Below are 14,895 nucleotides of genomic sequence, written 5' to 3' on the forward strand. Positions count from 1 at the left end.
ATGCTTATTGTGCTGAGCAAGAGGTCTGAATGTTCAAAACCACTTCCCTGGGGTGTGAGTGAGGGGCTATTCAGCAGGTATGAAAATGGAAGGCTGGGATCCAATGTCAGTAAAACCTTTGAATCTGAATGTTCTCTCAAGCCTCTGATTTCCAGGGGAGCTTTTGCACACAGCTACAAACGGAAAATATTCTGCAAAGCAGTACAGGGATAGTGAAAAAAAATCCTGCTACAGTGTTCATGCTACTTCTATTAAGTAGAAGTGTTACCCTGCAAGGATTGGATTCTGCTGCCCCTGAAATGCTATGACTTCTGTGATGCTCTTCACCTCTGTGATAATCTCCACAACTTCTGTCCTAAACTCTGATTTAATAATAATGTTTCCACTAACTTTAATGAAGCTATTACAGAGAGCAATGTAATAAGCAAAACTGAGACTTCAGAGTCTGTGTTTAATTTAGTGTTTTAATAACTTTGTTTTGCTGTGGAAACTGAGGCCAAAGATCACAGTCTATTGAATAAAATCTTCCCTTAGCAGTCATATGCGAAACCAAAATCAAACAGTTGAGTTTAATTAATGAAAAGCAGACAGATGGGAGTGGTTAAAAACAAATAACTTACAGACATTCATCTCCTACAACACAGAGAAATGGGAAAGTATATGGTGTCAAGCATGTGGTGAATGCTTTGGCAGATATTCTGGAACAAATAGCAAATCTGGGAAGGAGATAACAAAGCATGATACAAAACAAAGAAAATACCGCATATAAAGGTTTGGTGTTGAACTTTATTTAGACAAGACCAGATCTTAAAACACAGTTTCTTGACATCAATTTTATACCTTTTTTTTTTAGCACTTCCTATAACAGGTCTTTCTTTAAATGCTGTGAAAAAAGGATATTTGCACAAATCCCTAGGACAGCAAAAAAATAGCAATGTTTGGACTGAGTCAGTAATACCATCTTATTGACTGGGCCTTACATTGTCTTTCTGCTGGCCTGAAACCCCATGTATCTCAGCATCTCAATCAAAGCAGCTTTAAACATCTTCTCTAAGCTGCTGCAGGCACCTTGGCTGTCCAGCAAGAATTTACCAGCAAAGAAGTCTGCTCCTGAGGCACTACAAGAGCTCACTGCACATAAGCTTTAACTAAGGGTGCTAAAACCTTCTAGGATGCAAAACAAAACACAGACTAGAATAAATTGAACTGTCTATGCTGATAACCAGCAGACTGCACAATGTGTGTGATCCCTGCAGCAGATTGCTGTTAAAAACAGCACACCAAGTGCTGGCGGTTGTATGAAGCACTGCACAGTAGGAATTAAGTCGGGAGAACAAAGGTGGGCTGGTTCGTACCTTCTCCCATGTTCTTTGAAGCTGCAGAAGCTGTCCCTGTGAGTCACCACAGCCAGAACATGATGTTGTCTCACAAGATGGGAAAGCAATTTTTCTACATTCCTTGGGAAAGAGATGTTTGATTCAAGTGAGTAGAGGTACATGTGTTCCTAGGGCACTTGAGACACAGCTGATGTCCTTACATGCATTTTAGAAACATCCCACTCATGGGACAATCTGATAAAACTCTGCAGCATGTTGTAAAACCCTTTACAGAAACCAACACTTCCAGCTCTCAAAGGAGTATTATCAGTTTGCAAGGAGCTTGGTGTAACCAAAAGCGTGGTCAGGAGAAGGCCAGGCAGCCTACAAGTACTGCCCAAGGGATTTTATGAAGTTTTCATGCAAGACTGGAGGAGAATCATTTCCATCATTTCTCCACTTACACAGCTGGGCAGGGATGGGTACATCTGGCCTCATGTCTTGGGGCAAACTTCTTGCCCTCATACATGCCTTCACTGGAAACCATTTGCTCAAATACAAAGAATAAATGGTCTTCTGTTTCTATGTATCTGTGAATAACAGAGGAAACGTCTATACTATATGGTTTGCCTGCTTCATATGTCATCCTACCACATGGCTGGCTCAAAGACTTGGTCAGAAATAGAAGTGGAAAAAACCAGACAGGTATAAGACATCTCTAAATAAGTCATTCTGAGACAGGGAACAGCAACCCAACCATTGGCTAGAAAGATACTATTTTCAGCTGCCAGCTATGATTAAACAACTTGTTTTCCTAAGGCAGAAGATCACAAGCTTCCTCTACAGAAAAAGGTTTTGGTTTTTAATTAAGTTGCCAAGGAGCTGCTGTCACAGCCAAGCCTGCGAGATCTTTAGCTTGTGGAGTGGTCTGAAGCAGTTACATATGTCCATGTTTCATGAGAAAAGCTATATACTTTAATGAAAATTTAAACGGGCAGCCTTTCAGACATTTAACATCTTTTCTAGCTGTATATCTCTGGACAAATAAGCTGCATAATTATTTGAGTAGAGATACTTTGGATTATTGTGGTTTGCTATGTGAATCACACTCTCCCAGAGGTCATTTTTCCATCAGTGAGGAGCTTACCAGGAGAGCAGGTGAGTGGCAGGACTCCAAGGTAGCCAGAGGGGCCTGGGAGGAAAGAGATGGAACTGAAGTCAGGGAGGAGCATAAGCAGAGGTCCATTCACGGGAAGTGCCTATCCACTCCTGGGACCAGCTCTTCTGCCACTTGTGCCACCCACATTGCATGTCTCTGCCACTTCCTGTCTCCAAGGATCAGGAGCCCATCAACACCCTGGGCAAGCTATAACATGAAGTAGGGCCATACCCCACACTACTGCATTTGGGCAGGATACCACAGATGAACAGAGAGGGCAAAGGAAGAGACAGGTTTTTTTTGTTTTGTGCCACTACAAAAAAACAGTATCATGGGTGTCTGCTGATGTAATGTTATTTTCTCTCTGTCCCACTTCTACCCTTCATTATTTATTCTGATTTTATTGTTCAGATCTCTAATTGCATTATTCTCTATAGCTTTTGTCTAACAGTAACCTAAACAAAGCTGTGTTATGCAGCCTAGTGCTGCTGCCTTGAGCAAGCAGGGCTCTCTCATGCCCTAGCAATTCTTCCTTTTCCAGCAATGTTTAAAGTATACAATTACGTGCCAGATTATGAGTTACCTTATTTGACATTTGAGAAATGTCAGCATTATGCTTCCTTGCATGCTCCCGCAAGAAAGGCAGCATTTCTGTGAAAGGAATATGCTGGAATGCAACTTGGCACTGCTTCAGCTCAGGGGTCCTGCTGGGAACACTTCCTAATGCTCCTCAAAGCCCTCTTACATGTCATGGGGGGCTGAGGGAAGATTAGAAGCATGCTTTAGAGTTTTTGTGTCAGTTCTGGTTAGCTAAGGTCAGAAAGGAAAGGCTTACCCACCTACAAACTAGGTTTGTATAAGATACGGAGAATATAACTAAAGGAAACTGGGACATTTCTGTCTGGAACTGCCAAAAATTCTTTTTTTCCCCCTAAGATCAGACAACATAGTGCAGATCCAGTAAGGAGAGAAAGGTCTCTCCTAATTATTTCCAAGAACCCCCTTATTTATCCAAGGAAGAAAACATTCACTAAAAATATGCAGCCTTCCAAACCCCAGAGAAGCTTTTACCCTTTTTTCATAATCCCTTTGCTTCAGTTGATATCCTTTTCCCTCCTAACTCCTGCTATGTCCCTTCCACTATAGCTCCAATAGCAATGGCAACTAAGGTTGCCAGAAGTGGTGACAGCAGTCAATGCATCCAACAATGCCTAGACGTAATAGGGAGAAATGAGGGTTTTTTGTGTACTCCTTACCTTAGGGACCCTAAGTCCTTCACTGGGTCTGCCCATGGGATCTTGTGACTGTGAAACATCAAAGTTTGGACCTTGCAGGCAAGACGTGAAACTTCCTGTGATTTTGCTTGTATTAGAATCTTGAAACTCCAGGGAGAACACTTGTATCTCTTCATTTGTCTTGTTTTATATCTTGTCCCCATATATATGTGTTTCTTTCTATGGCAGCAACATCAATTGCCAGTAAAAAAATGCTGCAGAGGGAAAAGGCATTTATTTTCCTATAACCCTTTTATACACAACTCTCTCCCCCTTGGCAGTCTATCAGAAGTGGGACAGCTTGAGTTATCTAATAACTCCTGTGTAGTCAGTGCCTTCCTTTGGGGTTGTGTTTTTCTAACACTTTCTATCTCTAAATAAAACACCAAACAAACTCAGCATACAAAATGCCTCCAGTCACCACCTGATTTTTAATGCTCCATTTCTGAAGATTCTTTCCTGCCCCACATATTTTTAAATGCATGTTGGTATTTTGTGTCTGGAGAAAGAGATTGTTCAGTGACATCTCAGTGACATCTAAAACCACTTAAGCAGCCATTTGCCTCCAGAAGAGGAAACCTTGCGCAAAGCTTGCAAAGCATTGTTCTGTGCCTACCGGCTGTAAAAACCCAGGGAATTAAGTGGGATTCCCCAACTTGAAGCATATTTAGGAAAGAATAAAACCAACCCACACCTGGGTCAGATTTCCCTGTCATCCAGCAACTTGTCTCCAGAGAGATGATGGGTGGACAGGATTGAAGTGTGTATAGATTTGCTGTCAGGCAGATGTTTATGGACTTACTTAGGCAGAGGCTACATTTCAGACAACTACTTTTCATAGTTTCTGATGGGGCTGCCTCTACTTAGCTATATAATCTCCTTCTGAACCCATTTCCACTTGCTCTGCCCATAATAGCTTGCAGCAAGGAGCTCCATAACTTTGACTGTGCTCTGTGACAGCCATCTGACAGGCCCAAGAGTGACCACTTATTTTTGTAGCATACCTCTCACCTCCCTTCACTTACATCTCTTTGTTCTCTACTTCTGCTATACCTTGTAAGATTAAGGGAACATTTGACTCCATTGGGTGACAGTGGGTGCAGCCAGTGTTTGAGATGTGAGGACATCACTGATTCCTACAGCACCTACATGATTATTTCTGGTTTGTTCTCAGGTCTGTGGGTTTTTCTTAACAGTTCCTAATGTTCCCTTCATCTCTGGAGTTGAATGGTAGCTGTTTCCTGAGTGCTAGTAGCTAAGGCAGGGTCCATGGCTCTATGTGTTTAGTTAGGGCCATTTCCTCCCCTGTGCTACTTGCAGTCACTGATACAGAACTTCACCTGCCATTTTCTTACCAGGTCAATCAGTATCATGAAGTCCTCACTGCAATAAGAGCTCTAGACACCGAACCAAAAATTAAAGTTGAAAACAAACCAAATTCATCAGCTGACATGGTGAAAATGAGAGAAATGGCAGGATGATTCCACACTACAGTACCTCATCTCTGAAGATGTTGCTGTTCAGCTGCCTGCTTGGTAGCACAAGTTGCAAAATCCTTTTTCTTACCAGTGATGAAATTTTACACCCTGCAGAAGATCAATCTTAGAATCACAGAATGGTTTGGGTTGGAAGGGACCTTAAAGCTCATCCCAGTTCCAACATCCCTGCCATGAACAGGGCACCACCCACTAGACCAGGTTGCTCAAAATCCTGTCCAACCTGGCCTTGAACACTGTCAGGGGTGGGGCACCCACAGCTTCTCTGGGCAACCTGTGTCAGTGTCTCACCAGCCTCACAGTAAGGAATTTCTTCCTGAAGTCTAATCTAAACCTACACTGTGTCAATTTAAAGCCATTCCCCCTTGTCCTGTGACTACGTGCCCTTGTAAAAAGTCCCTCTCCAGATTTTTTGTCAGACTGTTTAGGTACTAGAAGCTGCTCTAAGGTCTGCCTGGAGCCTTCTCCAGTATGAACAAGCCCATCTCGGTCCAACTGTCTTCACAGGAGAGGTGCTCCAGCCCCCCTGATCATCTCTGTGGCCTCCTCTGGACTCTCTCCAACAGGTCCTCAGATTCTTAACACAGGCCTTAAGAGTGGCTTAAGTAGTTTTTCAGTTTTTCCTCAGTCTCAAGAGAGGGAGCATTCACTAAGTCCATATTTGCTCAATAAGCTAGGACTTCTGCAAGAAACCCACTTATATCTAAGACAGAGAGCACCACCTCCACAGAAGCTCTGGCTGACACCACAGACTGGTGCCTGGTTGCTCCAATGGTCTGTGGAAGTGACATCCTGCCCAGGATATCACTTAGTAGCCCTAGGATTGGAGCATACCCCTGTCTTTCAAATAAGTGAAATAAATACAGAAGCAGCTGCATTTTTGAGTCACCACGGAAAGAATAATAGGAGATTAATTTTGTTTTTCATGTTAGTTACATTATATAAAAAAAGACACTGGAAGATGTAATGCTCAGCATAGCAGAACCAGAAAGAAAAAAGAAAATGTTTCTGTAAGCAAGTATTAATCCCAGGAACTACAGGCTGTGGCAGCTGTAAAGGCACAAAATTTTTAAGATGGCTTTAGAAGGTAGAGGCTCTACATGTGGAAGTCCAGTTCTATTTACTTAGTAAGGTCTTTATCAGGTAATAAGAAAATAGAGGGATCAATCAGACATTTAACAGGCGTAGCCACTGGGACACAAAACATACCCACTAAAATAAATTTGGTGCTCTGTGTATGTGCACACTTATATGTATGCTTGCATGCTTTAACAAGCCTATAAACTGTGTACATTCACGGTCTATAAACAAAGCATTTCACTTTATAGCTTGTGCTGGCAACTTACTTTCATATTATTAGTGTTCAGCACTTCTGGGTAAGGAAATTGATAGTGAACAGACCATAGCCCCGACCCAGGCATATAAATAAGCTTTATACTTTCCATATATAAGAAAATATTTGTTGCAGAAAAAGGTACTTAGTGTGAGCCACAGGAATTTTAATTTAACTCCATTTGTATCTTGATGATGACTGTTTTCTCTATACAGCATGTAGGAATATTAATTACATCTCAGAACAATGTTCGGTCATTGATCTATGTCACAGTTTAGAGGGCAATTTTGTGCACATAATTAAATAGAAAAAGTCTAAAAATACATTTGCTTTATATATAGGATTTCATTTGCAGAAACATTTATCTGTACTGTGGGAGTTTTTGTTTTACTTTCCGAGGCTGACAATGAAGGAGTAGGTTTCATTTTGGTCAGAGGCAGAGTGCCGTATTGCACTTCCTTCTGCTTTTCCAAAGTACTGCTCTATTCTTCTGAACTTATTCATTCTAAAATTTGAAATATCATTTAATGATTATGTTATTGCAATTGTAAATAACATTATATGAATATTTGTATGAAAAAGTTCAAAATGAGGATAAGCAAAAAGGCTTTTGTTCAGAAATTAGCTTCTTTCTAGCAAAATAAACTGAATTTTTTTATTTCTCCTTAACTTTTTGTTTTTATTACTCATTTCAACATTTTAATCAAAAAACTCTGGTTTTGTCACATTTTAGGTATTTTTATTAGATCTTTTAATGTACATCTCATTTTATTAACTCTAAATAACTTGCTGAACTAACTAAAAGAACAGAGATTCAAGGAAATTGTTCCCCTGATTTAATTAGACAAATAGGCTTCCTCTGGTGTTCTTTGGGGACATCTTCCTCTCCATTAAGTACTTTCTGGACTGACTTCACTCAACCAAAACCAACTGGAATGGCATTGCAGCATTCCCAGTATTAAACTGGATCAGGAGTCATAGTAACAATTTAATTGCATAGATAACTGGGTTGTAGTGCTTGGACTTGTACCACAGTATTCTTCGATTTACTGGTAGGAATATGGTCCACACACAATCAGGTACTGATATTCCTCAACGGGCACTGGTTCAGGGGAATTTTGGCACTCCAAATCTCATTTTCCTCTTGGCTTGGGAACTGTCTCTGGTGCTTGCTATAGTCATACCTTCCCAGATTAGCATCAATTTCCGCAGAAATTCAAGCTCTAGGTGCTGACATCCTGTTGTTTGGCCTTTGAAAAAAAAGAAACAACAAACTGACAAACTACAACCCCCTCCACACAGCAGGGCCTGTCATTATCTTGCTAATCAAAGCAAGCACTGTCAAAGGACCTGCTGAAAGGAGGCTTAAGTTTATACATCAGGCTTGCATCAATTAAAAAATTGCTCATTGCCTAATTCATTAAACCACAGGAAGCAAAAATGAAGCTTTAAATTTAGCAGAGATGCTACTGCTAATTATTAACCACAGTCTCTCATTAAGCAGTTGCCTGTCATTCTAATGAACAGTATGAACAAAAGAGGATAAAATATAATCTACTAATCAAATTGTAATCTAATGCTGTCCAATCAAACAAGTATGTGGTCATTTTCCCAAAAGATCAACCGGTGGCTTTATCTCGCTATTGCTAATTAAGTGGGGCTTCACTGCTTGAAAATACCATGGATATCACATTCCTTAGTGTCACAAATAAGGACAGAACAGTACTCGGCACTCAAACAAGAAACACTGCTGCAGGATGTAATCCCATTTGCTATCTTTGTACTCCTTTACGTGATAAGGAACAATTATCTTCACAGGACAAATTCTGCCTACATGACAGAGGCTTGACTCTTCTCATGGCCAAAAGAGTTGCTTTGAGATGTTAAATGATTTATTGGTCTGTGTGCTGGGTTCAAAAGCAAATCTGAGCAACTCTTATCAACCATACTCATCAAATACAAAAGGCAGATTGATATCCAATTGCTCTGTCTAGGTAGGAAGCCAGTAGTTTAAAATCACATGTTATAGTTGCACTAAGGCCAGTGGGAGTATCACTGAAATGCACCAATATTTGAATCTGGCTTTCACAATATTTGAGGGTTTTAACAGTTTTTAAAACTCCTGTCCTGCACCAGTTTGCTTTGAAGTTCTGAGCACACCACAATTCAACAGTTCCTGGAGTTAATTAAAGGTTACAATTTTTCTTTGCTAGAAAAATTCATTCTAAGACAGATCCAAAAATCCAAAAGAGCACTTAGAGATGGTCTTTTCTGAAATAGATTAATTAACCTTCCCCTTTTCTGTGCTTGTCAAAACCTGCATTGCCCTTTTTGCTAATTCCTCCTTTTTTAACGTGTCATTTAAGTCTGTGCCTTTCGCCTTCAGAACCAAACCTTCATAGAATCATAGACTCCTAGAATAGTTTGGGTTGGAAGGGATCTTAAAGACCATCCAGTTCCAACCCCCCTGCCATGGGCAGGGACACCTCCCACTAAACCAAGTTGCTCTAAGCCCCATCCAACATGGCCTTGAACACTGCAGGGATGGGGCATCCACAGCTTCATCTTTCTTTGTCTTGCAGATGGGTCAGAGGGCTAGTCCTTTAGTCCTTTTACATCCTCCTCCCAGACTTGGCTACAAGGAATATTTTGAAAGCTTTTGTGAACAGCGTTTTCCCTGGATACTGTTCCTTTCCTATATTATCAGTGAACTTGAAAAGTTTATTATTATTTCAGCTGAAAAGGCTACAACAGTTTTTCAGCTCTAATAACTTTGGAATAACATCCTACTCAGTTCTAGTCCGGCCAAATTTGCTAATAGCAGTGTCCACATGTATTAGGTCTAAAAAAACATTCATAAAAGACGTCATTGGTAAGAAGACTGGACAGCTGGAATATATAAACAAATTTATGTATTTAAAGGTATCTTTTAAGTACCTAAGTATTCTTTTAAAGTGAGCAGGAGTGTTGTGATGGCTGTCAGTTCCTCTCTCTGCAGTAGGGACAAAATTCCAGCTCCACTTAAACCCACACTGTGGTCCTGTCTTTACCCTTGGCCACAGAGGCCCTACTTATATTTTAACACCATAGCCACTGGGTCTCTGTTCATCAAGGGAGGAATCTGCCTGGACTTACGCAGGTGGTCCTTCATCTGAATCAGTTGCCTGTGCTGCCATCATCAATGGAGAGGCACATAGAAATTTTAGGCTCTAATTCATCTGATTTATTTAGATGTTGACTTTAAGGTGGTATGTATCATATCTTAAAACTGCCTGTTTCTCACCACAGAGCTGAGAGTGACAGTGATTTAAATGTATACTGGAGGAATCTATACCTGACCAATCAAGCTCCAGCAGAGGTAACATCTATACTGATGTTGTGAGCAGTATCAATGGCCAGCTGGCAGGAGCAGGCGAGATAAACACTCTCCCATCCTCCAGGAAAGGCTGCCAATGTGCAGAACAAGTCCCTAGAACAAGTCCCTAGAACAAGTCCCTAGCCTGGATCACTCTTCAGTTCTCAAGAGTGCTTTGGGTGAGTGCTAGTTGAATGAGACCAAAACCATGTCAAGGACTTCTCTAGCAAGTTCTCAGTGTGGACAATCGAGTTCCCAGTCTTTGGTCTGCATATTGGCACTCTTAATGCATGGACCCAGCATGCCATAGTCACACTTTAACAGAATGTTAATTTTGTGCTTCTCCCTCAGCTTTAAGTGCTCAGACTTCTGATCAGGTAACACTGGTACATGTATTACTTCTCTCTTTTCTCAGGACATCTAAGAATTTCCAGAATCAACACCTTCTTACAGACAAATCAGAATTGAGCATCACACGCCATCACCTGATTAACTTCAAGGACTGCACACATCTCCATCTGTTATTAAACGTTTATTTATACCTGAAAAGACTGAGATGCCCAACACACACACAGGCAAAAGGTATTATTCTGTGATGCTGTTTCCATACAAGACCAAATCATTTAAAGAGCTTACATCCGCAGCAGATACTACCTGCTCTCCAGGACTGGATAAGACCTTCCCTTCCTGCACTAATCTGTTGTCTGCTGATCCTATTTGCTTATCAGTGAATCCTTCCAGCCTATTGTACAAAAAGGAACAGCTTTGATATGAGGGGTTCAATTTCTCATTCAAAACCACATAGATCAGTGGTCAGTTTCCCTACAGAAGATGTAGGTTTGAAGCTCCTCAGGCAAAGAAGATAACAGAATAAGTAATCTTGCCATATCCTGCCTAATTGCTTTGCCTGGCCTGAGTTTTGTAGGGCATCTATCAAATCTGCAGAATTACTGGGTCTTGGCAGGTCACAGGAATGAGATAAACAATTCTGCACAGCATTGTAGAAATCAAGGTTATTTTGGCATGCACGGAAGAAGTCCCAGGAGTTGGTTATAATATTGTGGACAACTGAGCTGCCTGTGGAGCTCAAGCATCTCTGGTAGCTTGGCCATCTATCATATAGCTACCCCATAACAACTTGTAAAATCCAGCTTTCCTTCTGCTTTAACCTTAGACAGTCACTCATATTGCCAGCTGCCATATACAGCCATTTTTCATGTCACATCCCATAGTTTTCCACATCCTGCTCAGGCAGCTTCACCTCAGACCAATGTCCAGTCTATGGCCTGCAGTCCTAACAAAGCACATTACTCATATAAAAGTAAGCTTATCTTGGGCCAGGAGTAGCTAATAATCATTCATTGCATTATTTGGTGTTTATCGCTGTTCCTATGAAAGCCCAAAGCTATCTGTTCCAGGAAATAGTAATATTCTTCTTCAAATTATGTGAACTACTTTGTTAAATTAATAAATGCACTTCAGCCCTGAAAGAATGAACAGTATCATGGCTCAGGATAAAGGACTTGGTAGTAATGTCATAGCAGATGTTTCATCAAAATTTGTAATTAAAGCAGAGCTAAAATCCCTTCAGTTCATATTTCTATCATTAAATCTTTCCTTCATAACTCCTGCAGTAACTCTCTGGGGGACTATTAAATTGTGTGTATCATATTTTTAGAAAAATATTCCCCTAACTATTGCTAGGGAACAATTTAGATTCTCCATCCTGGATTTTAGTCTCAGATTTAAAGATTTCTTTTCATCATCTGCAGCCCAGACTATATGCATTTTTAGACCACTTCTTCTAAAAGAGATCAGCTTAAAACTCACCTGCAAGAATGTGTCTTCTGTATGTTCTCCTGATGTGAATCCTGGACACATTTTTCTCTGCCAGCAAAAGCTCAGTCTGGAGAATCATTTGCTTTCTGACAGAGCAGAGCAGCAGGTTTGTGGCCTGTGTTATTTTGAGACCTCTCTACCCACAAGAAGTTGCTGCCTTCCTGCTTGGCTTCGGGGGATTTAGGACTGAAGAATTATGTTTTATCATCTGCCTCACTAGAAACTTGTTCTCCCACCTCTTTGGCTTATTCCAGGTGCAGCCTCAGGCTGTACTAGCATACAAGACTTGCACTGACCTGTCTGAGGAGGTATTGAAATGGAATGGAAAAAAAGGCTAAGGCAGGGAGATGGAGACAGTGGCTGCAGTCAAGCCACCTTGCTGAGTCCCATGCCTAGCTCCTTTTGCTCACCTGTTCCATCTGGAGAGCTCTCTTCCTTGGCTGCTTGCAGCATGAACAGGATGAAGTGGTTTTGAACGACAGCTCTTTATTTCCTTGTCTTTCGAGTCTGCATTAATGAAATATGCATATTAGAAAACCAAAGTTAATTATTTTTGACACAGCTAGGGGAGATGAATCCCTGATGATTAAAGCAAGTTTAAGGTCTTTTTCTGCACAGCTTATGCAAAGGGGAAAGCAGCAGCATCATACAGCTTTGGTGGTGCCTGTAACAAGATTTTTCCACATGCATATTTCACAGCCACCAAAATCATTTGAGTTTTCTGCAACAGAAGGTTTCCAAAACAACTGAGGAGTTTGCCATATGTGGGCAAAATATCTGGAGAAGCTAATATTAGCCATATTGGGCAGGAATACACTTGCTGAGGTTTCATCTACCTGAAAGTTAGATACTGCATTCACTCAGCCTCTTGGTACAGTCCTTGGGTAGAAATAATGCAACTCACCTGACCTATCCAGATAATTGTTTCAGTATGAAATTAGTAGTTATCTCTCACTCTTAGCTACAAAGACAGCTTAAGATGCCTTTAACATCTATGTAGCTATTTGACATGGATGTCTAGCAGACAACTCCCACGTTAGATGCTTCATTTTCTACATTTGTCCCCTAGGCTTTTCTAATGAGAAAGAAACTCATTTTAACAAATGGCTTTAAAATATGATTACATATTTTGGGTAAAAAGTTACTGGGATATGTAAAAGGAAAACAGTTGCATGGAAATTTTGCTTTGAGTCTTGTCTCCCAGCTCTAGAAGTCATATAGGAACTATGTCCACCATGAAAAACCAAGCTATGCTGAAACGTATAGGATTTTATATTTGTACTAATAAACTAACCTTGAGGTGTAGGCCTGGACCCTTGATTTTCTAGAATGGCTACATCATCAGAATAATCCATGGTACAGTTTTGTTCCAGGCCAACTAGCCCTTTCCTACGCAATCCTCAGGTACAGTTTTGGAGTTAATGCAAGCCAGGCATCAACCCAGATGCACACAACATTTTTTCAGAAACTAAAACCCCATGCCATACCAGGCCAATTGGCCTCAAGGCCAAAAAAGGATCCAGCTTTTGCTTAGTTTACCAGTAGCAGTATAACTACAGTATACCTACAGCCCAAAGCAATGAAGCCAAAAAGTCATATGTCTTGATCAGTTTGGAAGTAAAAGAGGAAAAATTGCCTTATATGTTTATGGCTAAATATAACATAAAACTAACCATAAGTTATTGCTAGACTCTGCATTTTGTGTTCACTATTGGTGTTAGCTGTTTTCATATGCAGCAGTACAAGAAAGCACCAGGGGCTTTTGAGGGGTTTAACAAAAATATTCTGGGCAGGTTACTTAGAAAGCAAAGAACCAGGGTGTAACAGAGTTGCACAGGCTCAGAGATTCAAACACAGGCTCCAAAAATAGTGATACTTGCCCAAATTATACCTTGCCCCCTAATAACACATACTTGGATATTGAACTTTCACTAGTTACACTGCTGTGTTTGTCCAGCTAGTGTGATCATACTGTTCACTTCTCATGAGACACCTGCAAAGGCTCAATAGGAGAAGGGGTAATGGCCTTAAACTGATGCAGGGTAGATTTAGATTAGGAAGAAATTCTTCACTATGAGGGTGATGAGGCACTGCAACAGGTTGCCCAGAGAAGCTGTGGCTGCCCCATCCCTGGCAGTGTCCAAGGCCAGGCTGGACAGGGCTTTGAGCAGCCTGGTCTAGTGGAAGATGTCCCTGCCCAAACAAGGATGATCCTTAAGGTTCCTTCTAACCCAAACACAAACCATTCAATGATTTTATGAACTTTAAGCAATGTTGCAAGGACATATTCTTGCATTCCCCCTCATTGTCATTCTCCTAAATTAACCTCCTAATTATTTATCCTATCTAAATTATTTCTGTGTCATAGATTGAGCTGTCATGAGAACTTGTGGTTTTTGGTTTGAAATATTGCCCTGTTCTCTGAAATTAGGTCTGTTTCTCTAAGTTGGGTCACAAGGAAAATGTCTTATCCTAGTATGTCCATTTCCCTTATACCTGGTGACTCTGTACTAACATTGCCTGATTTAAATAGTGTCCCTGATTTGTAACAGAAACATTAGGATGGGTTCAAGGTGAGAAACAAAGGAAATGTCTGGATGTGGATGCATCAGAACACATGGAAGAAGTAAAGGTGTAATAATAGCATACATTGATGGCACCTAGATTAACACATCATCAAGATCACACCATATCTACCAACAGCTTCTACATGCTTCACATTCAGGATGAGTTAAAAAAATGAGAACCTAAGAACAAAGGACAGCCTACATCAAGACTAAAACAAAGACTTGAGACATTACAAGATGATGGTGACAAGATAAAGAACATGTAACTCCATTTAAATAAAAGAAAAAATGTTTAAACTTTAACATTTAAGGGATGGTCAATAATGGTAGTTGTGGAGCTTCCACCCTTGCAAATAACCAAACCACAACTTGGCAAGTTCTTAAGCAACCTGACTCAGTCAAACCTGCTTTGAGCAAGGGTATTGGACTAGACAAGCTTCAGAGGTCCCTTTCAACCTCACCCGCTCTGGAATTCTACCAGAGCTGGATCCTTAAAATCCCCTCATAAAGAGACAAAGGACCATAGTAGATTCTGACGAGTGAGATGCAATGGGAT

At 40.7% G+C, this 14,895-nt stretch overlaps 1 long non-coding RNA gene across 2 annotated transcripts; it reads right to left on the bottom strand.

Annotated features, from left to right (window-relative positions):
- Positions 1-997: 997 nt before the first annotated feature.
- On the bottom strand, positions 998-11,849 carry LOC115946031 (uncharacterized). 2 transcript variants are annotated; one of them, XR_004080180.2, is made up of 4 exons: positions 11,764-11,849; positions 3,732-3,964; positions 2,464-2,508; positions 998-1,457 (listed from the first exon to the last, which is right to left on the bottom strand). It is a non-coding gene; the product is annotated as an uncharacterized lncRNA (long non-coding RNA). The 2 variants fall into 2 exon arrangements; XR_004549488.1 differs by lacking the exon at positions 998-1,457 and having other exon boundaries at positions 2,287-2,508.
- Between the last annotated feature and the right edge of the window lie 3,046 nt (positions 11,850-14,895).

This window comes from Melopsittacus undulatus, chromosome 3 (genome assembly GCF_012275295.1).
Source record: "Melopsittacus undulatus isolate bMelUnd1 chromosome 3, bMelUnd1.mat.Z, whole genome shotgun sequence".
Lineage (NCBI taxonomy): Eukaryota > Metazoa > Chordata > Aves > Psittaciformes > Psittaculidae > Melopsittacus > Melopsittacus undulatus.